The 24,094-nt window shown below is 41.4% G+C and overlaps 1 protein-coding gene across 1 annotated transcript in view; it reads right to left on the reverse strand.

Moving 5' to 3' along the window:
- The window catches only part of SMURF1 (SMAD specific E3 ubiquitin protein ligase 1), a 100,137-nt gene that overhangs the window by 75,066 nt on the left and 977 nt on the right, over window positions 1-24,094 (reverse strand). The window lies entirely within an intron of this gene.

Raw genomic sequence — 24,094 nt, forward strand, 5'->3', positions numbered from 1 at the left:
AAAAAAAAAAAAAAAAAAAAAAAAAATCAATCCAGGGCGTCCCTGGTGGCGCAGCGGTTAAGAATCTGTCTGCCAATGCAGAGGACACGGGTTCGAGCCCTGGTCCAGGAGGATCCCACGTGCCGCGGCGCAGCTAAGCCCGTGCGCCACAGCTACGGAGGCTGTGCTCTAGAGCCAGCGAGCCACAACTACTGAGCCCGCGCGCCTAGAGCCCGTGCTCTGCAACAAGAGAAGCCACCGCGATGAGAAGCCCGCGCACCGGGACGAAGCCTGCGCGCGGCAACGAAGACCTGACACAGCCAATAAATAAATAAGTAAAATAAATTTTTTAAAAAATCAATCCATGTCATATAGTAAAGGAATAAAATGAAAAAAGCAACATCATCTGAATTGATGCAGGAAAAAAGCATTCGACAAATTCCAACACCCTTTCATGATAAAACAAACAAACAAAAATACTCAATAAACTAGGAACAGAAGGGAACTTGCTCAACTAGATAAAGGGCATCTATGAAAAAGCAACAGCTAACATCAAACTTAGTGGTCAAAGACTGAATGGTTTCCCCCTAATAACAGGAATAAGACTAGAATGGCTGCTCTTGCCAGATAAAGGACATCGGATTGGAAAGGAAGAAGTAAAACTCTCTCTTTAGAAATGGCATAACCTTATATACAGAAAACTCTAAAGAATCCACATAAAAACTATTAGAGCTAATAGATGAGCTCTGCAAAATTGCAGAATGTAAGATCAGCATTCTAATATCGGTTGTACTTCTATACACCAGCAATGGACACCCAAAAATAAAGAAGACAATTCCATTTACATTAGCAATAGAAAGAATAGTTAGCAATAAATTTAACCGAAGAAGTGCAAGACCTATACACTGAAAACGACAACACGTTGTTATAAAAATTTTTAAGAGACCTAAATAAACAGAAAAAAATCCCACGTTTATGGACTGTAATATTGAATAATGTTAAGATGGCAACAATCCCCAAAATGGATCTACAGATTCAAAGGCATTCCTATCAAAACCGCAACTGCCTTTTTTACAGAAATGGACAAGCTCATCCTAAAATTCATATGTTGGCGAGGATATGGAGAAACTGGAACACTCACACACCGCTGGTGGGATGGTAAAATTATGCAATCACTGTGGAAAACAGTTTACCAGTTCCTTAAAATTTAAACATAGAATTGCATATGACCCAGCATTTCTACTCCTAAGTATATACCGAAAAGCACTGAAACACGTGGTCACACAGAAACGTGGACACGAATGTTCACAGAAGCGCTATTCATAACAGCCAAAAAACGGAAACAAGCCAAATGTTCATCAACCAATGAACAGATAAACAAAACGTACTACATCCATACAATGAAATATTATTCTGCCATAAAATTGAATGAAGTATTGACATACACTACAACATGAATAAACCCGAAAAACATTATGCCAAGTGAAAGAAGCCAGACACGAAAGGCCACATATTGTAGGATTCCGTAAGATGCCCAGAATAGGCAAAGTCTTAGCCAAAAAGCAGGTTAGTTATTGTCAGGGCTAGGGTTGGGGGAATGGAGAATGACTGCTTAATGGGTACTGGGTTTCTTTTTGGGGTGATGGTTGTACAACACTGGTAAGGTACTAAAAGCCACTGAATCATACACAGTGAATTTTACTTCAATTAAAAAAAAAAAAAGAATGAGGCAACTCTCTCTATACTGATATGGGAAGCTCTCCAAGACGCGGTATTGAGTGAAAAAAGCAAGACTGTGAACAATAGGGTCTCCCTTTGAAACAGGGGGGCAGGGGCAGGGTAGAGGAAGAATATACATATAAGCATCTTTACCTAACATGTCTTTGCAAACATTCACAAGAACTTGCTCCTGGTGAACTGTCTCTGGGGAAGAGAATTTGAGGGCAAGGGTAGGTGTGGAGGGCCTTCCTTTTCAAAATAAGCCCCCTTGTACAATTTAAAAGTGCACATTATATATTACCTTTCCCCCAAGAAAACAAATTAACCTTTTTAAAAGAATACATATTTCAATAAAGGGGTGCTTATATAATGAAAATATGCTTATGGAAAGGTTGTTGATCCATGCCGGGGGTGGGAAACAACTGGGAAAGAGATTCTAAAAGTGGTTATCTAACAATGACAGATATCGGAATACTTTTTTAGAGTATAATTACGCATTTCCCAAATGGAAGATTATATAAACAGCGTGATGCTTACATAAGAAGTTGAAAGGCTGTTTGAGTCTGTGACAGCAAGCCGTCCTTAGGACCCCTGACTCCCTCGGGGCAGGAAACCTGGGCTCCTTTTTCCTCCCACTTAAGATCTCAACCTGGGCTCCTCAGGCACTGACAGGTAAGGGAGTTCTCCATACCGAAAGGAACCTTCCTGAAAAGACCTCTTCTGTAATTCCAGAAGGAAGACAGATTGTATAAAACCCATGATTACAATTACACTCCAAAGGCCTATTTTCAACTCTTTGTCTTGATTCTGAAGATCTTCCAGTTGTATCACCTAACCCCCCAAAGTAAATATACTGCTTTAATTCATGGCTGAAGAGTCTCCAGGTACACTGACAGGTGTCAGACAAAAAGAAGTCCTATCGGTGTCCACTACCACCTACAACCTACAATGCAACACAAACAAAGGGCTTGTTTCACCCATACTCCCTCAGACCCATGACTGTTTCCCATTTCTGTCAGATTACCACCAAATCTTCTCATCTTTAAGTTCGTTACAGAGGCTGCTAGTGATTCTGGCTACAACGGCAGAACCTCCTGGAGCAGCTGGGAGTGAGAGCTGGTCCTTCCTGCCCTGCTTCTTTATTTCTAGAGCAGAAAAAAATAACAAACCTGGAAGCCCCACGTAGCAGCAGCTTTTGTAGTCTGTGACTTCATTTAAGGAAGTATTCTATGAAACCTCTGAAAAGAAGCTAAATTTAGATTGAAGTCTTTCACCAAGAATGCCAGCTTCTTCAGCTAGGGAACCCACATGCCCAGCAGCATAGCGGGGGGGGGCGGGGGGGTGGAATCAACAACTTTAAAATACATAAAAATGTGTCATCATTGAGGGAAGTGAAGCTGGAACTATTCAGTCCAAAGAAATTTTCTTCTGGTACCACCAACGTCTTAATTCTCGATAAAGGAGCAGTGACTACAAAAACTTTTGTAGGGAAAGAAACAGTGAAACAAGGGAGACAGGTATTCTTTATAAGATTTCTACTAAGAGAGCAAGGAACTACTCTATATACCAGGATGTCTGTCATGATATAACCTGGCATCGAGGTATTGAAATCAACATACTGTCTGAAAACAAGTTCTCTAACACTGAGTCAGACAGGAAGGAGAAACCGTCTACTTACTTACCAGTACTACTTTCCCAACACCTTACTCTTCCCAAATGTGTCACTTTAGACCTTGAACTCTAAGATGATAAGAGACACAGCAAAAAACAAAAACAAAAACAAGAAAGAAAGAAAACAAAACTGGTATGATTTGAGATTAACAACAATTAACAGGGAGATAATGCTCTTTTCTATGCATTTTTTTAACCTTGAAGAGTAAGGCTGAGCCATTTAAAAGCTAATCTTCTCCAATGTTCCATTTCCAAAATAAAATTAAAATATTATATATAATTTTAAAATTAACATTTAACAGCCTCATCCTACTTCATGCTCCAAAACTGGTTCTATTCTGCAAGCCATATCTCTAGACAGATTTCGGCAGATAACTGTGTAAGAGACAAACAGAGAGTGAGATTTCCTTCGTTCCTTCAGATTTGCATCCTCCTCTTCTCCCCGCCCCCAATCAGCTGGGAAGCTGTCCCAGATTCTTCTCAAGCTTAGTTTGGAAGTAAAGCTCAGCCTTGATAAACACTCAACCCAGGAAATGCTTTGGATCGTAGACCACTTAGAATACTCAGTCTGTCCTTTCCCAAGAGGTCTCTTTTCAAACTCCATTTGATAGGCGGTTTGGCAGTTTTATATTTTCACTAAAACCTCCTGGAACATTGCTGAGAGATAAAATCATAGCAGGCTGGAAACTATACAAATGGTGGAGGGAAGCACCACACCCAGGGAAAGCTCCTCAAACTTCAGGGGGAAATTACCGTTCACAAGAGCTCCCAGCAGTACCTACTCCCTGCGGAAAGGAGGGAGGGAAGGGGAAGAAGTCCCCACTCTCTGTGCCACTGGGCATGTTTCTTTTACGGTGTCACCTCAGTAGGGGCTTGATACTGTTAGGACACAATGAAAACAACTAGAATGACCCGTTTTTTAAGTGTTTTTGAAACGGTAACGTCCTGGTCCCTGCGCTACTAAAAAGGCTGACTCAGTCACACTGACGTTCACCATACAGCTTTTTTACAGAATCAGCATTTCACATCATTTCTCTTATGTCTTTTGGACCACCTCCGGTGTTGTGTTTGGGTGCTGTTCAAAATGTCTCCAAGACCCAACAATTATCCGTACTGGCAAATTCTCTCCTACACTTGGTTCGTGAGTTCACAGACAGATTACGTGAAACCACAGGACGCTCGATCTCAGAGCGACAACCAGCTTCACGACACTGAACAGAATGCCAGGTTCTTTCACAGAGAGAGGGTTGGTGGGGAGACCTGGGGGCCAAACCAATTAGAAAAACAGCACCGGCTTAGCCTAAACCAGGAATGTGCACGCTTCTGGAAGTCACCAGAAATTTATTTTTTTCCGTGGAATCGTAATAACAGAGTAACATTTCAGTAATACATATGTGATAAATAATAATAAGGCACAGCTGATGCTGATGTTTAGTAAATAATCAACAGGGGTTTAGGCCGAGGAGGAAACGGCTAATAAAAAAGAAATCTTAGGTTGGTAAGAGGTGGTGGAAATCTGGGGAGAACAAATACACTCTTCGCTTTTTATATTGTTACTCATCTGTGTCACAATAACGCCAGGGCCATCTCCCCCTCCACATAAAACCCCTGAGGGGATCGCTTTCCGGGGAAGGTCAGTGGAAGGTGGGAGTCCCTCACGGAGTGATGTTTAACAAAGGCCTTAATTTGGAGACAAAAAGGAAAAGAACCAGATTCAGAAACAATGTTGACACCAACTTGTAAAGTAAGATGCAAAGTAACAGAGCAATTAGACTTTAGTCCGGTTACCAGATCCTCAGTGAGCCTTTGGCGAGGCAGCCCCTACCACACACTGGGCACCTGGTTGCGCCATTTCCTCTTGGCAACAACCTTAGGAGGTGGGTACTGTCTGCAGCTGAAAGATAAAAGGTGTGATTTGCCCAAGGCCACTGGTATGTAGTCTAACTGGCTTGGCTGCCTTCTCTGCACTCCACCATCTCCAAAATGGGGACAAGACTCGTACCTCCCTGGTAAGTTTATTGAGAGGAGGAAACAGACCTCATGAAAACTGCTTAGCATAGCGTCCGCCTGGCAAGTAGTAAAAAGCCAGTAATGGACAGATAGCTTGCTTATTATTCCCTAGGGTCACCCAGCTCCTGAGCAGCGAAGCTGGAACTGAAACCCAGGTCAGCTGTGCTCCAAAAGCCGTACCCTGCGCACAGGGATGTCCTTCGTTCCACGGCACGCAGTTTGCACACCTGACCTCATTTCTACAAAAAAAGGCCACAGGACAGAAGGGGCATTCCAAAGAATGACACCCCAACACTGATGCTTTAAAGTCAGCGCTTGGCAGACACTCATTCTAGAATATTTCGGGAGAGATTCCAAACTTTGGCAGTGAAGGTTGCCCAGCCCCAGCCTGCGTGATCCAGGGCAGAGCTAAGGGAAGGGAAACAGGACAGGACCTTCCACGGGGTCGGCCCCCTACCGAGGTGCAATTCCCTCCTGTGCGCTTTTACGTTTGACCTCCTTTGCCTGCAAAAAGATTTTAAACAGTAACTGACTGTAAATGGAAGGAGGCCCAGTGTCCAAAAAACAAATTTTTTTAAAAACCCACCACACAAACACCTGAATGCCCACAGCATTTTATCAGGATGCCCAACCTCATTTAGTGTATTTTTGTTTGTTTTTTTGGCCACGCTGCGCGGCTTGGGGGAACCAGGGTTTGAACCCCAGACCCGGCAGTGAAAGCGCCCACTGCCGAGTCCTAACCACTGGACCGCCAGGGAATCCAACATCATTTAGAACTTAACAACACTCCACTCCCTTCACAGCCCCTTCGTATCTCCTCTGGCTGGGAAGGTTTTTCTAGGGCTAAGTAGGGAATCTGATGTCAGCTTTGGAACAATGCAGAGACTGCATCAACAGTATGTATTTCCTTCCCCTGGCCTCTAACCCTTTGGGACGTCCACTACGCTACTTGCCAGACAACCTAGCGCATAGTAGTTGTTCAATAAACATTGGTTAAAAGAAACTCTGAAGACCATGTAGACTAAACCTGGGCCCAACGAAGGATCCCTCATCAAGCACCCTAGAAAGCCTATCATCCAGCATTTGCATAAACACTGTAACTCAGCACTAACTACTTTGTGAAGGGGCCTCCAAAGAACGAGGCCCCTCTAAGTATTCCCTCATTAGACAGTTCTCACTGTTACCAAGTTCCTTCCTAAGCTGCGGCGGCAGCTGGCATCACAACTAATGTTCTCTAAGCACTTACCCTGCGCACCCTTTCCCAGCACTTTCCACAGCAAGAAAGTGGCAAAGCCAGGATTGGAACCCAGGCCTCCCTCGCCCAGGCTCTCAGCCACCACCTAGTCCATTCACTGGGTCCCGTGCTGCCCTCTGTGCACAAGAGTCCCTTGTACACAGCAGGCCTCAGCAATTAGAATTTATCAACTCACTTCCCGATCAAACCTCTCTGACATCTGACCACTGCTACCCAGACCCCACCCCCATCCAGGTTACCACTGCAGCCTGAGTCCTCCACGCCCTCCACCTGTCTGGTACCTCTGACTTCAGTCTGACCTTCAGAAAGGTTCCATTCCACCTGTCTCTGCATGTGCTATTACCGCATGGTCCGTCTCCCCATCCAGATCTTTCCAGAGCCACTTCAAATTGGGCCTCCCCAGCAGCTGCACTTCTCTGGCCCACAAGGAGCTTCCTGTTCAATCTGGCACTTTTCTTACTGAGCTTAACTGTTTCTAGAGAACGTCTCACTTCCCTAGGTACTGCTAGGTTCCTGGTAGAGATGACTATATTTCTGCAATGCCTCTCTCATCCTTAAGCATCATGCTTAACAATGAGTAAAGCTAGTATAGGTGGCTTGAGGCTTCTCTTCCTTTAGAAGTAATCTGACTAGAAAATCAATATCAAATTTGAATGTGAAAATTATGGACTTCAATGTTAAATAATCAAGCCTCATTCAAATAATAAAATGCATATTTCTTCTTCATATATTTCAATAGGTATATATTCCTCAAAAAAAAAATACTACAGAGATAGATAGATATGCTGCATTTTGTAGTACTACACTGGGGTAAAATGTTTTTCTCTGGTGTTTGTTTATTTCAAAAGATGATTCTCTAATTAGAAGCCCTTTTATTCTTTAACAAACTATCAGATACTCTGAACTGGGTTCCTTCAAGTGTTATGCATTTCAGAGCTGTTAAGAACCAGGCTACATCCATCAGGAGAGGCTGATACGATGGAGAAACAGAGGTTTATTCCTTGCTATCACTCTTTTACCCAACATAGCCTGGGTCTGGGGCTCAGGCCAGGGCAGAAGAGGACCCTCTGCTCCAAATGATCATTCAGGGACCCAGGCTGATGGAGGATCCCCCCCATGTGATACACACACGGTTCAGGGTGCTCCATGGTACAGCTGGAGGCGCTTATGGCTTCGGCCCCCGAGTGAGACAGATCACTGCTTCTCACGGTTCACTAGCCAGAATCAATCACGTGGTGCCACATAACCTCCAGGCAGCTGGGAAGAGGTGAAGGGCACAGGACCGTCATTGAGCAGCGCTGTTTCTGCCACAGAGGCAGCTCTGGAGCTCCAAAGGTAGAGCAGTCCCTGATGACGTGAAAGAAGCAAGATGCACAACAGTTCAGACGGTACTCTGTCACCTGTGTTAACGAGAGAGAGAGGGACAGAGAAAAGGGAACAGAAAACCTCTGGAAGAATGCTACTAGAGAAATTAATCATACCATGGTGATAAGTGCTGCCTCTCTGGAGGCCAGATGGTGGGCAAGGGGCAGGGAGGAGGAAAAGGCATGTTTCATGGGTACCCTCTTCTATTGTACGCATGGGTCATCTATTTTAAAACTCTAACTAAAATCATCTTTAGGCTGTGATTTAGACACTTCAAATCAACGGGTTGTCTGGGGATTTTGTTCTTTCCGAGTCAAGTCCGGTCTGTTCCAACATAAGAAACGGCAGACCCTCGACTCACACTGCCTGCAATTTAAACACCTGGAGTAACACTGACATGATCACGTCCTTTAGTAAAGGCTTGCGGAGAGATCTTGCCTTGGCTTCTCTCTGTTCTAAATATAAACCTCACTACTATGTAGGTGATGAGAAAAGTACGGAAGCCGATCAAATGTCTGCTTTTGGAAATAATTTTCCTGTTATTTCAACTTAGGTACGCTTTATTTTCTAAAGTAAACCTCCTTTTCTGAAATAAAAGTGTTAGTTTTGGTACTGTTACGCTGAATTCTATACAAAATACAGCAAACAAAGTGTCCTGGGTTCCCCGAAAGAGAACGACACTGCTGTTTCAGAATGCATTAAACTATGGACTGCACTGAGACGCGGTCTTCGCCAAAGTCATATCAACACCCTCAAATGACATTTAAATACTTCATGTGCCAGAGGTGCCAGGGGACAGCCTCTGGGGCTGTGACGAGGCAGCCCAACAGCACATCTGCCCCACTCACTCAGTTGTCGTCAACAAGAGCAGAATCCTGCTGACGTTCAGCTGATGAAGTAAGCCACAAATAATGCAATAAGTAAGCGGTTAGGTCAAGTCTCCGAAAAGACTTCTATCGTTCATTTCCATTTTAATATCAAAAACAGGCCTTCAAACAAACAAACAAACAAAAAACAAACAGGCTTATACTACCCCGTTCACAACACTCTAGATACCAGAGAATTTCCAAGAGAAATAGCACTCTATCGAGTTATGTGATATCCTTACGGGTTTTACTTCTAAATTTATGCTAAGCATATTACATGGCTACTTTTTACTACACCAAGTTGGTACTTAAATAGCCTGTGACTGTCTCTCAAGTTCTACAATATACTGTCCGCATTTATATTTTAGTGGAAAATCAACTACCACACATCTCTTTCAAACAGCAATATTACGCTTTCTAAACTGAATGTGTTTGGGTGTATCAGAGGCACTTTCCTAAGTTGGCTTTCTGCCTACAACTTGTGCTTTTCTAAAAGGTAATGTGCACTATCATTTAACCTGCCTTGAGCTTCCAAATAGGTTTATTCAACCAACATTAATGATTCCAAAAATGTATCTCAAATTTCCTTCTAAATCACTGAAGAAAAGCAAATAACCCAAGTTTGCAAAGCCTATGGTGGGTCTTGTAGCATCCGTTATTCAACCTAGTAATGAATGAGTAATTATGAAATTGCCAATATTGCAACATGTGAGACCAAATACAATATATGTTTAGGACAAAAACAAAAAGGAAAGGAAACTTTAGATCCCACTGCGTTATGTTTAAACTGAAGACAGATGGCATTCATTTGTGGGTATACAATTTCCAGGACTTTCAAGTCAGAGGCAGCCGTAATACCATATATCATTGATTCTAAGACACATTTCTTCATATTTTAACATCTCTGAAATCTTCAAATGAATCACATTGTAGTGTAAATACTGGTGTTTCTTTTTTAGTGGTATATAAAACAATGGTGTGACTTTCAATCAAAGTCATCTTAGAGTCACCGAAATACGACAGTGTTAATATTAGCTAACATGTATTGAACACTGTGTACCAGACACTGCATGTGGATTATTTGATTTAATACTCACAATACTCTGATGTGGCTTCAATTATTTTCCCCATTTTTATAGCTGGGGAAACTAAGAGATGAGATCACTTGTCTAAAGGCACAGGTTGGCTCCAGTCCAGCTCTTAACCAGCCGGCCTCACAGACTCCACAGAGGGAAGAGTTTGAGGGTCTGAGAGAGCCAACCATTGCTTGGAGCATGGGTTCGAAGCCCAGCCAAGCATCTTCTAAGCACTTTTTTTTTTTTTTTTTTTTTTTTAAGGAATATAGGAGTAAAAATACAGAGCTCCAGATATCAAGAACAGATATTAATTATTAATTCAAAGCCTTTATTATAAGGAAGGGTTGGTAATCACCTTTCTGAGAAAAATTATACTCTTGCATAAAAACCAATTTTCTCTCTTTTTATACATCCTGAATTCAATTTATAATTAACATGTATTTTTCTTCCTTAAAAATATTCTATTATCTCTAGAGAAATGATATAAGAATGTATTCCTATGCTCTGTACCTAAATTTTATTTAAATCAGTATTGAAATAGTCCCAAATAAAACAACACTATACAACAAACCAGAAACATTCTATAATACTAATCGACAACGAAATTTGTTGGGGTAAGTTCACATATAAAGCTACCATTCCTAACACCTGGCAAAAATGTTTGGCACTTCTACAAAAATACATCTTTTAATTCACACTACTACAAAGAGGGCATTCTTTTTTTTTTCAGAAGTTCATTAAATGGTATTGTCTACTTATTTGTTGGTTGCCTTCCTAGCATTTCTTTTCCTGTTCCCTCAAACGTCCTAGTCCTATATGTTGGGTGAGACTAACATCATTACTGGATTCCAAGATGGACCCTAATTCCCATCATCCTAGCTCAGAGATGGACACGTGACCCAAATTAGGCCAATCAGACAAGAAGATTCAACTCCAGAACTTCTACTCTAGGCATGAGCTACTGGGGAAGTGTTCTCTTAACATCTCTGCTAGTTAAAGCCAGAAGCAAATATCCATGAGAGCTGCTGGTAGCCACATCCTACCTTTGGAACACAAGGGGAAGGGACAGCCAAGAATGGTCTGAGGTCACAGCACTGAGAAGTGGGAAAACCAGGTCCTTGCCATGCCACTGGAACTACTTTTGCACTTTGCTGTTAATTTACTGAAGGAAATTCTTTCTATTGAGACAATTTAAGCTAGGTTGTCTGCTACTTACATCTGAAAGCATTCTGTTTTTTAAAACTAAGAAAAAATCAGTACAGGAAGTGTGGTATTGTAAAGACAGAAGTAAAAATGGGAAATTGGCTGCAGAAAGGAGACAGGGTAAAATTCAATGAACCCCTCATGAACCCAGCCTGAGCATTTAACTATCTTTGAGAAAAGAACCAATCAGGCTGTGGCCTGTGGCCTGCTGTGTCCAGCAAGACTTCAAGGAACATGAAGGCGCTCAACAGGAAAGATGCAAGATTCCGACTACTCGCAGCATTTAGTAAGGACCTCTGAGGAGACAAAACGAAAAGGGAGGAAAATATGCCTTTGCTAAAAGAGGGCCTTTCTGCTTCAACTCGCAATCCAAGGGGACCGAGAGATTTGAAGAGAGAAAACAGGATAAAGAGAGGGAGGGAAGTGGTAGCCTTGGCAAGAGATAAGACTGTCGGCTAGGGTGGGCAGAAGAATCCTGACCCCCAGGCATCCCCCAAACACCCTTGTGAGGAATTCTCAGCCTGAAAATGGGAAACATCATTCGAGATGTTACTGCAAAACATCCCATGGGCAAGGGAGAAATTCATGACGTCCCTCCATCCAACCACTTATTTCCAACAGCCCTGAGGGAAAAGCAAAGGAGAAAACGAGGAAACCAAACGTTATGAAGATGGGCCAAATTCTAGACTTGGGAACATTTCAGGCTTTGGTTCAAACCCCTGGAATTGCCCCAAGTCCAGGAGCAGACTAGGTTTCGGGGTGTCATATGGTCACAGACCTCCCAAGCTGAGCTGACAGCAGGCTGTGACCGCCCAGCTCCCAGCCTCTGTCTCACTCTGTGGCCAAAAAGCGGCAGCCCACAAACACTGCCCCCAAGAGGGGTGTCCTCCAGCGTCCAACTCAGATGTGGCCATGGAACCCAATCTACAAGAAGGTCCTTAATTCTTTCAACCAGCGAGTGTTTGTGAACACGTCCGTGTACCAAGCAACATTCAGTGGGAACACAGACGTAAACGAGGCGCCTGTGAGCAAGGCCGCACGCTTCACGGAACTTACACACTACGAGCAGAGAGAAAATCCGGCCGACTAGACAGCTAGCTGCTACACCAACACCCAACAGAAATACCATCAAGTGATGATTGCTGGTTAGGAAGTAAGGCTGCTGTGACAGTGAGGGAGCTACTTCAATGGGGTGGTCAGGAAAGGGCTTCCTGAGGAGGTGACACCTGGACTGGGAACTGAATGACAAGATGGACCAGCCACGGAAAAAAAAAAAAAAAAAAAAAAATCAAGGGAAGAGCATTCGAGCATTTCATTAAAAAAGAAGACAACAACGAAGACACAGAAGAAGAGGAAGAAAAGAGAAAAATAAAGGAATAATTCATGCAAAATCCCTAAAGCAGGAACAAGCTTGCCATGTTTTACGGCTAGGTGTCTGCAGCCTAGAGAACAAAGGGAGAAAATGACACAGACGAGGCCAGAGAGGCAGCCGGGGCAGGATGACACAGGGAGTTTGATTTTATCCCGAGTAGGAAGCCACTGGAGGACTTTAAAGAAGGGAATGACATGATCTCATTTCTGCTTTGAAAAGAGTTTGAGATGGCGAACAGAGCAGTGATTGCCGGGGTCCCAGGGACGGGGAAGGGGTGGATGTGCCTTTAAAGGGAGAGCACCGAGGACAACACAGCACAGTTCTGCATCTCGACTGTGGTGGTGGTTATACAAATCTGCACATACAATTGGTGAAATCTGACCTGTGGATGTACCAGTGTTGACCCTCAGTTTGTTTTGATATCACACCATAGGTATGCATGATGTTAAACATGGGGGAGCCACAGTAAAGGGTACACAGACCTCCCTGTACATTTCTTTGCAACTTCCTATGAATCTACAGTTACTTCAATTAAAAGTTAAAAATATTTTGCAAATTTGAAAGTTGCTAAGAGAGGAGATCTTCAAAGTTCTCATCAAAAACATTTTTTTGTAACTGTGTAAGGTGATGGATGTTAACTAGACTTACCGTGGTGATCATTTCACAGTGTCTACAAATATCAAATCATTATATTGTATGCCTGAAATTGATAACAGTGTTATATGGCAATTATACCTCAATTTAGGTAAGTAAATAAATAAGAAAGCTAAAAGCATGACTAAATCACATTTAAACAAATCCTAAGATGATCCTCATAACATTTGACTCACAAAACGCAAGTCACTTTATTTGGGGCTTTAGGGAGAACAAATGTGTTTATGATAATAAAAGATTAAATAGATAGAACTCACGTGGCAATTGTGTGCAGAGTGTGCATCTATTTCTTTTTGGACCAAAAATATTGAATTTAGGTTTGTAATACATTAGTCTATACGATTCTCTGTTAATATTAGTTTAATACAGTACTAGTTATTTGCAAAGAAAACAAGTCGGAACCTACACAGATCAGATCTCAGGAAGGAAACCTGGTATGTAGACAAAATATTACCTACGTAATAAATCAGAAATTATTCACAGAAACAAGATTTTAAGGTTTCTGACTAAAAAATTTTTTACCTTTTTCACATTACATCCAAATACAGACCTAGATTTTTTAATATAAACCTGTATTTTCTAGTGGCTGAGGGTGGCCCTAGCAATCTGAAATTTAACAACTCACAGGTGATTCTGACACACACTAGGGTAGGTCATTCATTCTCAACAGGATAATATTGCCTAGAAGGGTGTGAAAATTGTTTCTTGGGAGAGGAAAAAACCTTAGCTTATGATGCTTACACCAAAGCTCTAGCTTACCTAAAAAAAAAAAAAGAAAGAAAAAAGAAAAAAAAAAGTTAAAAAGAAAAGATGTCTTAGGCTTCCATTTAAGATATGGATTGGAGAAAAGTGAAAGCAGAAGCAGAAGAATCACAATGTGATATTCTGCTGCACTCACCAAAAGGGTTAAAAGAAAAAAGAAAACACCAAGATTGGCAACAAAATGGAGCAACTGGAACTCTCACACACTGGCCGTGGGAATGTAACTTGGTACAACCACTTTGGAAAACTGTTTGGCAGTTTTGTTAAAGTTGAACATATGCCTACTCCATATGACCCAGCAAATCCGTTCCCAAGTATACACCTAACAGAAATGCATATATGTTCTCACCAGAAGACACACACTCAGATGTTTATAGCAGCACTATTCATAACAGCCAAAACTAGAAATTAGCCAATGGCCCGTCAACTGGTAAAGGGGTCAATTATATTTAGTCTGACATAATGTAATACTCTACCGCCAAAAGGATGAATAATGTACAACCACACAACAATAAGGGTGAACTTCACAAATGTAATGTTGAAGAGGTCAGTCACACAAGAATGCCTACCGTATGGTGCCGTTAACATGAAGCTCAAAAGCAGGCTGTTACATCAGACAGTGATTATCTTTGGGGGTGGGGGGTAGAAACTGGGAAGGTAGCTTGTGGGTATTCCAGATACTGGTAATATTCTATTTCTTGATCTAGATCAGAGTTTCTCCAGCACTACTGACATTCTGGACTGGGTAAGTCTTTGCTGTGGGGGTCTGTTTGGTGCATTGCAGGAAGTTTGGCAGCATTCCTGGCCTTTATCCACTGCGTGCTAGTAACACCCACAAAGGAGCAATGACCGAAAATGTCTCTAGACATTGCCAAAGGTCCCTTGGTGGGCCAAACTACTCCCCAGTTGAGAGCCGCTGATCTAAGATATAGTTACACCAGTGTGTTCAGCTTATAAAATATCAACAAACCGTACACTGCCTTTTGCTGTATGTATATGATATTTCAATATACAGAAGCAGGGAGACCATTTGGAAGACTATTGCGAGCATCCAACGAGAGGTGACAAAGCCTGGGACTAGGGCGGTAAAAGTGAAGATGTAGAGAAGCAGAAAGATGCAGGAGATGGTACATGAGGCAGAGCTGACAACTTCTAGAGGACGAGAGAGAAGAAAACCAAGGAGGACACCGAAGTGTTTGGTCTGAACAGCCGAATGGTTGAAAACATCACAAAGATGGGCCAGACTAGGGTCAGAGCATCTTGGGAATGACTGCAGGGGGTGATCAAATTGTGAGTTATCCAGAGGCAGCCGGCGTGCTTTTCTTGTACAGGAGAACGTAACATGTGCTCTGGACCACAGAGACCGTATGTTTCCCATTCTTCACTCTTTCAAATTGTAGTCTTCGACTGGGTTTCCTGATCCCGTTCCACCGTTGTCCACAATTCAACTTGTCGCTGGCCATCCCTCAATCATCAGACCAAGAGAAGCTCCATGCAACCCTGACAAAGACAACTGGACAACCTCACCAAGGCTCCTGGAGCTGAAGCCGGAGGCAGTGAACGTAGAAGCAGGAGTGAAGGAGCCACACTGGCCGGAAGAAGGGCAATGTCAGCCAGTCTCTTTCCGTCTCCACCTGAGGATTTCCCCAAGCAAGGACTTTTATCATAAATTATTTAACATCGTTGAAACAGAGAAATAACTAATACTGCAGCCGGATGGTTTTGGTTACACGCAACACTGGAATAAAAAAGGGCAAGCAGCAGCTGTCCAAGCAAGAGGTGACGATGGTGGCAGCTGGAACTAGGATGAGGGCAATGGACATGAAGGGGAGACACATTCCAGATAAACTGTGGTGACAGAAATGAGAGGACGTGAGGATAAATTAGATAGGAAGAATGACCATGAGGCTCGTTTTTTGGTTTGGGCAACTGGGTAGATTTAATGAAGTGGGGATGACTGTTAGAGAGAAAGGTTTCTGGGGAGAGGGGATCAAGAAGACTGTTTTGGACACGTTAAGCTTAGTCTACTAGGCATGTTTGGGGGAGAGGAAGAAGGTCATGTTTCCAACCTCAAATAATTGTGGAGAAAAAAATGCTACCTTACCGCACCCCCAAAAAAAACTTGTCTAATTTTGTGAGTGCGGATTATCCTCAGTAAAGACTAAGAAAAGTTAAATCAACATCCCATGAGTACATGCAGGCCTTCTGCACGAGTATTGATTATTGTAAAGCATACGAATTTATTACAGTTGGATTAAGCGTGCTTCTGAGAATTTTTGTGTCGGCCCATGAAATGATTATCCATTTAGGACGAGAGAAACTATCCTTTCTCTCCTGTAAAATGTGTTTTTAAAGACTAAAACAAATTGCATGCTATTTTTTTAACCTAGAAACAAAAACACACTTAAAAAACAACAAACCAAAACAAAAAACAAAAACTTTTTGAGGCTGGCTTGTATCTTGCCTCAGGTGAGGAAATGTTTATGAGAACTCTCTGGAAACTATGAAACACCGTACAATATAAGGCGTTACTACTACTCAAACGTACGAACACCCATCAAGCAATCATCAGACCTATGATTTGTAGGTAATATATGTAGAAATACAATACAGTAAAACTAAGATTTTGATCCCAAAGATCTAAGAGAATAAAAAGGCAACAAATTACATGTAGCTATAACTTTGTCTGCTTCTACAGAGTCAGATATCAATATTTCTTTTTTAGGCGCCACTAAAATTAACAAACAGGCCTTTTTAAAAGTTCAAAATAAACCTACTGATTATAAATACTTGGGAAATATACAAAATTATTATTGCTGGCTTATGCAAGTTAAAACTTTTATCCCACTTTAGGGAGGAGGTTATTTTACAAAAACAGGTCAGAGATAACCCCAAGTGACATTCCAAATAAATGATATAAACCAGCACTATTATTCAGAATCAAGACCCCAGTCTTTCAAAAGGCTCTCTATAAAAAGTAGGTCTAAGTAGCATTAGATTCCTGAATCTGGAAAGAATCATTCAGGCTGGAATAAGTTTTTAATATGCCAGAACAAGGGCATTTGTTTTGGGGGAGTATTCTCAGTATCAGAACGAACATATTCTCTGGGAAAATGTCTGTTCAGACCTGCAATGTATGCAATGTATTTTACTCTCTAGTGAGGAAATACATATAAACATGGATATATACCCTTAGATGCTATTTTAGCCCTTTAAAATACATTTGGCACAATTTGCATTTTCAGAACACCTACATTTGAAAACAATTACAATTAGCAATTAATATACTAGTTGCTCTAAGAAACTTTTCTTCTTCAGAGTTGTAGACTCTTTTTTTGTTTGTTTTTAACATTTTTAACTGTTGAAAAGCAATACATGCTCAAGGGGTGGGGGGGAGAAAGGGAGCAGGAGGGGAGATGAAATAGTAAAACGAATACAATAAAACCAAGTCTCTCTCTCTCATCTGGACCCTCAACCCGTTTTCCTCCCCAGAGGAAATCACAATCAATATTTCGACAGAATCCTTCCAGTGATATCTATGCAGATAGATCTATAAATTTCCCTTTTACCTTTATTTTGTTTTATTACTCAAATAGTATGTACAATTTCCACTCTTCTGAATCATGCTTTCCCCCCACTCAATAACATACCTTGGAGAATATTCCATATCAAAATACAAAGCACTATCTTATTCTTTTAAACAGCTACGCCTCCCTGGGGATATACCATAATTGATTTAACTAGTTCTCTATTAGTGCATATTTGTTTTCAGTCTTTTACAATTTCAAACAGTGCTACAATGACTTTGCACATAAGCCTTTACATAAATGTGTGAATATATCTGTAAGAAAAATTCCTAAGGGCAGGATTGTCAGATCAAAGGATGTATACATTTATTATCTGATACCAGACTGCCCTTCTTACTATATTGTACCAATTTATATTCTCAACCAACAGTGTAAAAGCTTCTGCTTTTCCACACCTTTGTCATCATGACATATTTTCAAACTCTAGTCTTTGCCAATCTGCTAGATGACAAAACTGTTTCACCCTTAGTTTTTTGTTTGTTTGGTTGGGTTTTTTTTGGCTGTGCTGGGTCTTCGCTGCTGCTCGCGGGCTTTTCTCTAGTTGCGGTGCACGGGCTTCTAATTGCGGTAGCTTCTCTTGTTGCGGAGCACGGGCTCTAGGTGCTCAGGCTCAGTAGTTGTGGCGCACGGGCTTAGCTGCTCCGCGACACGTGGGATATTCCCGGACCAGGGCTCGAACCTGTGTCCCCTGCACTGGCAAGCGGATTCTTAACCGCTGCGCCACCAGGGAAGTCCCTCACCCTTAGTTTTAATTGGTATTTTGTTTGGAATGAATAGGGATGAGTGTCTTTTCACATGCTTGAAATCCATTTTCATTCTTTTCTGTGAATTGTCCACATCCTTTGCCAAATAGGTTATTGGCCTTTTTCTAATTGATTGTGAAAGCTCTTTATATATTAAACAAGCTTAACTTTCATAATATATACATTACAAATTGTTTTTCCTAGTTTGTCTTTGGCTATCGATTTTTAACCATTTAATTTTTCCATGGAGAAATTCTCTATCCAACTACTAAAGTTTTTTTATGGTTTATAACTGTTTTTCAGCTGCTCCTTTTGGATTTTAAAAGATATAAAATCATACTGCCTGCAAATAATAGGAATGTTGCTTTCTGATGTCTTTCTCTAGTTCATAACGATTGTAACAGTGTACATCCCTGTGTTGCTCCTGTTTTTAATGGGAATGCTTCCAAAGTTTCACAATTAAAAATGATGCTGGCTTTGGCTCGTGACACTACTTCTCTAAGGAACTTTCTGAATGCATAGAGAATTTAACAGTTCATTCCTGAGTATTATTTTTCCATGTTTATCAATAGATTCCATTGATTTTCTTCAGTGTCAAATACATCACTAGCTTTAGCACTCACGTGATTATTTAGGAATAAGAAATAACAGGAATCTATGCCTTTGATTTACACTGTCTACTCTAGAAATAATTCAAAACTACTCATCAAAATATTTAATCCGTATCAAGTCCTCGCCTGATATAAAAAGGCAGGTACTTCCCATTACAGATAGGAAGACTGAGTCACAAATAGATTATAACTCCACCCACCCCCTTTCTTCACTGTGGCACTTTTGGGAGTTCGAAATAAAATCAGACCTTCTGAGTCCCAATCCGGTGGTTAAGCCACAAGAAAGCACCAAGGCCTTTAGAGAATTGAGCAGATGCCCAATGTACAAAGAAGAAAGCAGGCTGCCTTCTACAACCCCCTCACCCCCGCTACAGCTTCACAACATTCTCTTCCAGACTCCCTGTAAGCAACCTCCAAGTTAGACTCAGAAGCCTAAAACATCTGAAATGCATCACCCAGCAGCCAGCATAATAGGTCCGCTCTCCGTGACACATGATGCTGCCGACATTCCTCAGCCAATTAGAATTCCTTTCAGCTGCAATGGAGGTGAACACAGCTGGAATTACAGAGTGGGGCCATCACCAGACGCACTGATTGTACATTATTTAAGCCTTGTTTTAAGACAATAAGAGGATTTTTTTCCCTTTAATCTAAAAATATGGAAACATTTCACTTAGTTTAAGTATCTAAATGGATTCGACTTCATCTGTAGACACAACAGGAATTCTAACATTTTAAAAAGAAGATATGTCTGATTCACAGGGTTATGAGCTTTTGGTTTTTCGCGAGAGAGCTCGACAGCTCTCAACTAGATGCGGCGGAGGACAAGCCAATTTAAGTGAGGGGCTTTCTCTCGATAAAATTCACTTACAAAACAACAAGCAAACTAGTCATCTGAGTTGTTCGGTGACCAAAAAACAAAAAAGAAACATAACAAACCCACGTATTTTCTTTTACTAACTCTGTTTAAAAACATTTAGCCACTGAAATGGTTTTGAAATAACCAAAAATTGATGTAAGTGAGAATCCTAAAAGTTAGGGTTTCTCACCCAGAAAAGCAGAGCATGGCACAGACACCAAATTATTTCATCCATTTCAGAAGGTTTTTTGAACTTCCTTTTTGCTCTGAGTACTCAATAAAATGCACGATTCAGCTATTTTAACTTTTAACCAGTGCCCGCAAACATGTTACAGAACAGCCAGGCTAGTGAACTGGATCAGTGAGCTGATGTTGAAATATTATGGGTCAGTCTTTCTTTTTTAATTCAGGAAGAAATACTTCTTCACAAGTGACTCAGGCCCCAGGACCCTCCTCGTCACCCAATGTTCCACATTAGAACCGGCCAATGTGACCAAACAGAAAAGGAAAATCTGCAGAAGAAAAGAAAAAACCTGAAGTTCAGACACAACTTTCATGTTTGCAAAAATAGGAGTTTTTGAACTGACAAAGAAATAGGATTGAAATAAAAAATGCTAGTTTGATAAATCACAACTACTATAAAAATACAGAGAGATAGAGCATTCGAAATAGTTCATTTCTCAAGCCAGTTAGGTGGGTCAAGAAGATTCTTTTTTAATGGATTTGGGGGAGGGGAAGGTTTTTCTTAAGACAGCACAGATGTGACCAAATCACAAAATCAACACGAGAGGGACTTCCCTGGTGGTCCAGTGGTTAAGACTCTGTGCTCGATTCCGTGTGTGCTGCCACTAAGACCCCAAGCAGCCAAATAAATAAATATTTTCCCCCCAAAATCAATACCAGAACGTGTACTTGGCAGAGGGTTATTGCTTTTAAAGTATAACTGAAGTATAAGTTTTGCAGTAGCATTTGATCTAGCCCATCCCACATCCTTAGATGCTTCGGCTCAAACAACTACCTTGACTGCACCTGCATGAACCTGAGGCCGACTCTAAGGAAAATGTTAGGCAAACTCAGGTGGAGGGTGAATGTTGGGTAACTAGTGATGACTTATTCCTTCTTATCACAGTTCCAGTTGTTAAAACAAGAGTTCTGCCCGCCTTACGTAAGTCACGTACAAATTGACACAGGCAACATCTTCACAGATTTCTTAATCTTTCTTAAGAAAAACCTATTTCAAATCAATTAGGTCACCTGTGATTGATCAATTAATGTTATAAACAGCTATGACTACAAACTACTTCTCTCCAAGTTGGATCATCTGGATGCCAAAAAAAAGTCAGCCTTACATTACATGTGCTATAACTCTAAAAATAGTTTCTATTTCCATAGGCTATCAAGAAGGTTTCCCCTTCTCTACTTGGAATTAGAATTTTTCTCCCTTCTTGATATACAGTCACACTCCAAAAAATATAAAAACACAAGGAGATCTGAGAGTATTTCAAGGCATAAAAGCACCAAAGAAAAAGCTTAGGCATTTGGTATTTCAACTAACTGGTTAACATTAGAATAAAATTTAATTTGTTTGAAGAGCACTGTGGAACCCTGAGCTCAAAATTCCATTCTTTTACCAAAGTGGCCTAAATAACGTATCTGGGATTCATATGTGTACCATGTAAGAACAAAGTTTTTGCAAGTCCTGCTTGAATTTAAAATAAAAATGTTTCCAAAGTGTTTGATGTGCCATGGGACTCTACAATGTCTGCAAGATAATGTTCTTCAACCAAGATCACTTGATTTTGTACATATTATGCTCCAAACCTACTGAAACCATTTAAAAATGATTTTCCTGTTAGAATACCACAAAGACATTCATTAAAATCATAGTCATTTCAATATAAAGACTCGCACATTCTTCTACTAGTTTAGGCCAGCTTTCCAAAGCAGTGCAACATACAACCCAATAGTTTTCAAAAACAAAAAGGGTTCCAGAGGAAGGGGAAAAAAAGAAATCATAAATGTAACCAATACACAAAAGTAATGCTTGACATAAATCAAACAGGAGGGCTGTGTTTTAACACAAATTCTGAATATCAGGACTGAGACTTAACAAAAGCAAGCATAAGCAAACGGTAATTTGGAATAAATAGGCAGACAAATTGACATATCCTCGAGAAGGAAAGAACGTTATAATGCAGTTGAAATCTGTTTATATATTAGGAAACTGAGAAGCCAGAAAGGTTAAATAATTTGTTCTACATCATGCAGTTAATGGCTGGTCTTACCAGAATCAAGTCTCCTAATTCTAAACCCACCAACCGCCTAATACAACTGTGGACACCAAAGTTCTAAATACTCTTTTATAATCCAATGTCTTCATTGAACTGTGCCCTGTGTGGTATTCGCTGACTGGTTAGAACAGCCCTCGTTTTAAAAAATCATTTTTTCAAATATCACACAGGGAGATAAACTCTGAAACGTGTAACAAAAGTACACACCTCTTGAAAGATGGCTTCCCAAGATGTCAGAAGTGCAGAGATTTCAAACACCCCCCGACAAGCTCAAAGATGAGGCCAAAACCTATTCTACCGCCAACAAAATATCTAGTTCTGACGTTTCCACGTAAATTAATGTTCATCAGACAACTGGCATCAAGTGTGTCTGCAATCAACGCTAAATTCTCAACCTCCCTGCAGGGAGGACCGCCCTCACAAAGCCCCTCAGATCATGAATAACATCAGCTGGGGGAAAGGGAAAAGGCGTTTTGGAAAGAACACTCATCACCTGATCCTGCGATAGCAAACACCATCCAAAAACTCTTTAAAGCATTTCTGCATCTATGACATCTAAATTTCTGAGTCCAGAAATAATTTGGGAGGAAGGACAAAACCTCCACTCCAGGAGGAAAAGGCTCACATCCAGACCTGCCAACTAGGCTTGATTAATATATAAATACACCTGACACAAACGTTGTAATTAAAACCCAGTCCTTCTAAAACATTAATCACATTTCTACCCCAACTCACAGTCAGTTACTTCTGCTTTTAACAAGAAAACTGAAACTAATCTGATGTCAGTTATAGATTACACTGTAAATGAGAACCAAATGAAAGTTGTCAGTAATTAAAGTTTTACAAGCATTACAAAGTCAAAAACGTGGCTTTTATGTAACCATAAAAATAAGAATGTATATACTGTATCTACATAGTGAGTGAGAGTTTCCTACCAGCCCTGGAATAAGGAATTATGTTTCTCCAGAAATAAAGATCCCTGGGATATACTTGTTACTTACAAAACCAGGGTCTGGGTTTGGGTCCAAATCATCACCTGATCTGATTGTATTATCTGGTCATAACCTGATCTGACATCTTTATACAAAAAAAAACTATCTCCCTTTCCTTGAAATAAAAAATGGATCATGCAACAACTAAGAACTCTCAGAGGAAATTTTCGTTTGAAAAAAAAATCACCCATTGTTGTTTTCAGGGATTTCACCAATAATTGAGGGCCATGCATTTGCCATAAAGTGTCCAAAATGATCATTCTCTTTTTCAAAGAATCTGACCAGACTGACTTTTAAGTCATCATCAGACCAGTCACTGAACAGAAAAATCCAGGGGAAAATCCCCAACAGGGATTAGCCTGAACTTTTTATTTCCTTTCCAGAGCAGGAAATATTCACGTTTGGAAAGTCCCCCAGCAGAACCGTATTTGTAACACTAAAATCTGGCCTCAGGTGTGAATTTCAACGGAAAACGGGGCAGCCGACCCGCAGGAGTGGGGAGAGCGAGAAAGAGCAATGAGGGTGCAGACTGGTCCAGGATCTCTGGAGCCCGCTAGCGAGGGGCAAGCCGACAGACACCGCTGGCAGCTACACACACCCGAACCACCACGTCGCAGGCCCAGAGCAGAGCTTCGCGCTCACCCTTGAAGGTTGCACTATGAGCCACCTAGGAGACACGGGCATTTCATTGAAGACTCAATGAGAGTGAATCAAGGAGTCTGCGTTAGTGCAGCTGCCAAAGCCTCCAGAGTGTGCGTGGGGTGCGGGCGGGGGGGAGGTTTTTCAAGGATGCTGGCGGGTGGGAGAGGGGTGACGGTAAAGGAAAGAACTGAAGAAGCACAGTCAAGAGTAGGTAGTGGCCTGGCCTGAGAGAGAAAGGAAGTGGACTAGACTGAAGAGGTCTGGACCAGAGGGGAAGTGAGAACAGGACCGGGAGAAGCTACGAGATAGGATTCAGGAATTCGAGGCTGAAGGAAAGGGTGGAGGCCGCCAGACAGAAGCAAGGGGGCGGGGCTGGGAGATAAGCGGGGGCGGGGCTAGGTAGAAAATGAGGGGCGGAGTTTAGGGGAAAGTGAAGG

Source organism: Physeter macrocephalus, chromosome 14 (genome assembly GCF_002837175.3).
Source record: "Physeter macrocephalus isolate SW-GA chromosome 14, ASM283717v5, whole genome shotgun sequence".
NCBI classification, from domain to species: domain Eukaryota; kingdom Metazoa; phylum Chordata; class Mammalia; order Artiodactyla; family Physeteridae; genus Physeter; species Physeter macrocephalus.